The sequence below is a fragment of the Nyctibius grandis genome, chromosome 3 (genome assembly GCF_013368605.1).
Source record: "Nyctibius grandis isolate bNycGra1 chromosome 3, bNycGra1.pri, whole genome shotgun sequence".
In the NCBI taxonomy this organism is placed as follows: Eukaryota; Metazoa; Chordata; class Aves; order Nyctibiiformes; family Nyctibiidae; genus Nyctibius; species Nyctibius grandis.
This window is the reverse complement of record NC_090660.1, coordinates 89,715,013-89,718,427: the sequence shown is the minus strand read 5'-3', so window position 1 is coordinate 89,718,427 and position 3,415 is coordinate 89,715,013. Positions and strand designations below refer to the sequence as shown.

Genomic DNA, 3,415 nt, shown 5'->3' with positions numbered 1-3,415 from the left:
GGCAGTAGCAATTGGCACCTGTTGTTCTTCAACTTTCAGCAACCCCACAACAGAAGGATCCTCTGAGAGGCCAGGCAAGGTAGACAGCTGTTTAATGTCCTCAGTCTCTACAGCTGCTACACCAAAGGCCCATCTATATCCTTTTGGGTCCTTAAAATACCCTTTCTTAAGGTAGTCTATGCCAAGGATGCACGGAGCATCTGGACCAGTCACAATGGGGTGCTTTTTCCATTCATTTTCAGTTAGGCTCACTTCGGCCTCCAATACAGATAACTCTTGAGATCCCCCTGTTATTCCCGAGATACTGACAGATTCTGTCCCTTTATGATTCGATGGCATGAGGGTGCACTGTGCACCAGTGTCTACCAGGGCTCGATACTTTTGTGGTTCTAATGTGCCAGGCCATAGAATCCACACAGTCCAATAAATCTGGTTATCCCTCTCCTCCTCCTGGCTAGAGGCAGGGCCCCTCTAATTAAAGATTGGATTCGTGCTGCTCACGGGGATTGGACCTTCATTTCCCCTATTCACTCTTGGAAAAAAAGGATTTGAGGCCCATCTACCCTGACTGGGGTCCTGCTCACTGGTAACTGGAGCAGCCATCCTCCTAGAAAAATTCTCTCTGGTATTTCTGTTAGCTTGCAACTCACGTACTCGTGCCTGTAGGGTACTGGTAGGTTGTCCATGCCATCTGTTCATGTCCTCCCCATAATCACGCAGGGTAAACCACAGGATACCTCGTGACGTGTTCCGTTTCCTTTGAGCCGGTCCAGTAGGAGGGCGTTGCCTCCTAAAGGCTGCAACGCGGGCCCGGCTAGCTCAGTCGGTAGAGCATGGGACTCTTAATCCCAGGGTCGTGGGTTCGAGCCCCACGTTGGGCGCCAATAAATCTGTCACGGTTTAAAGCTGGGCTGGCGATTAAACCTGCGGCAGATGCCCTCTGTTATCCCACCCCCCAGAGGGAAAGGGAAAGGGAAAAGGGAGAGAGACTTCTGGGTTGGAAAATTAAAACAGTTTTAATAGACTATAATAATGAAAAAAAAAGTATAATAATAATAATAGAAATAATCAAATATATACAAATATATATACAAAACCAAGATTGAGCTCCCCTGAAGTCAGCCACGTCACCACCGGCACTGCAGGGCAGACTCCGGGAAGGCCCAGCCTGGGCCTAGCGATGGTCGAGAGCTGGATTCAGGAACGCACGGATCGGGATCGGGGGCAGCAGGAAAACAGACGGAGTCCTCCCTGGACACCGGCCATAGCAGAAAGAGAGCGAGACCCTTGTGATCCCCCCACTTTATACCGAGAATGACGTGTATGGGATGGAATACCCTCGTTGGTCAATTTTGGGTCACCTGCCCTGTCCGCTCCCCTCTGCAGCTGTGACCCCCCTTCGGCTCTTCACTCGTAAGCAATGAGGAATTCAGCAGTGACCTTGGTTTCTCTCAAGAATAAGTACAGCAAGAGCCTTTCTGCACAACATCCCTACCGGTGCCTCAGTGATAACTACAAACTTCGAGCGTTATCAGTCCTGGAAGCAGACACTGTCTGCAAAAACATGCAGTTAGTTTCAGAAAATGCAGTTACTTAGAGGAGACTTAGCTGAAAGTAAAAATCACTGAAAGGAAAATCGGCCTGGTTTAGGCCAAACCAGGACACTGAGGTATGAACAATTTTAAGACCAGAGCGTTAAGCACATGCATGTGGTTGCTGTAGGAAAGACTTCTATGGATCCTTCTGGCATAGGCTCTGGACACATTTCCCTCCACTCTCCCTGTGTGGATCCACTAGTTCAATGTCTCCTACAGGCTGCTTGCCTTGCTAAAAATGCACCAACACATCTAACACAAATTGAGATAAAAGATGTGGTGTTAGTGAGCAAAGGAGCTATGATAAAGTAAGTAGAGGTATGTGGTGAAAGATGAGTTATTTTTTATAGAAGTGGAATAAAGATGTGTGTGTGGGGGGTCCCAGTGTACAGATGGGTGGCAAAGTCAGGAAATATGTAGGACATACATCTATCATCACAGAAGAGGAGGCGATGAATGTTTTCTTCTTCCTCTGTGTGTGTAGGAGAGCTACTGCTCAGGATGGTACCTGGGGATATCGACTGTTGTATCCCTTTTCATTCCTGAAGCCACAGAGTGGAATAACCATTCCCCTGACTGTCCTCAGGGGGATGTGATAGCTTAAATATTCTTGTGGGACATTCAGTTGTATGAACGGAAGTGATTTGCCTGGGTGGTCAAGGGGTCTTTCACTTAACACCAACTTGTGCAGTGCTTCCACTTGCTGGGCCAATAATACCGTTGTTGTATAGTCTCAGTATTGTTAGTGTAACTGCATCTGGCCTTGCCTCTGTTATGTGTGTGACAAGACTCATGACTCAGACCATGATATCTCTTTCAGTTGTTTTAAAGCTATAATTCTGTTCCATGTGTTTATTTTAATTTACATGCTGTCAGCTGGGGAGAAGAACACTTTATAAAATTATTGTTGTAGTTCTTTTTAGTTGTAACAAATGATCTAATCTGTACTGCCTTCCACTACCTGTGAAATTGATTCTTTCTTTACACTTCTTGTTTTCCTTTTTTTAATTCAATTTAACTGAAGAGTGCATCTTTGCATTCTTAGTAATGAAATAAAAATTGCATGATAACTCAAAACATGAAGTGGGGTCCTAACTCACTTAATCATTGTAAAATAGAGTTTACATTACTTTGTAAATGAATCACCTGATACAGATGTCTTTTTAAAAATTCAGTGCTGTGTTAAAACAGGTTTATATGCCAGTCACTACACCATGTTGCCATAAAAAACATGCTAAGACATAGTCAGTTCAAAAGACGAAAGATGAAATTGTCAGCAATGTGCCCTTGTGGCCAAGAAGGCCAATGGCATCCTGGGGTGTATTAGAAGGGGTGTGGTTAGCAGGTCAAGAGAGCTTCTCCTCCCCCTCTACTCTGCCCTGGTGAGGCCGCATCTGGAATATTGTGTCCAGTTCTGGGCCCCTCAGTTCAAGAAGGACAGGGAACTGCTAGAGAGAGTCCAGCGCAGAGCCACAAAGATAATTAAGGGGGTGGAACATCTCCCTTATGAGGAGAGGCTGAGGGAGCTGGGTCTCTTTAGCTTGGAAAAGAGGAGACTGAGGGGTGACCACATTAATGTTTATAAATCTGTAAAGGGCAAGTGTGATGAGGATGGAGCCAGGCTCTTCTCAGTGACATCCCTTGACAGGACAAGGGACAATGGGTGCAAGCGGGAACACAGGAGGTTCCACATAATTATGAGGAAAAACTTCTTTACGGTGAGGGTAACCGAACACTGGAACAGGCTGCCCAGAGAGGTTGTGGAGTCTCCTTCTCTGGAGACATTCAAAACCCCCCTGGACGCGTTCCTGTGTGATATG

At 46.1% G+C, this 3,415-nt stretch overlaps 1 non-coding gene across 1 annotated transcript; it reads left to right on the top strand.

Moving 5' to 3' along the window:
• Positions 1-808: 808 nt before the first annotated feature.
• TRNAK-CUU (transfer RNA lysine (anticodon CUU)) lies at positions 809-881 on the top strand. The gene has a single exon. It is a non-coding gene; the product is annotated as a tRNA-Lys (tRNA).
• Positions 882-3,415: the final 2,534 nt, after the last annotated feature.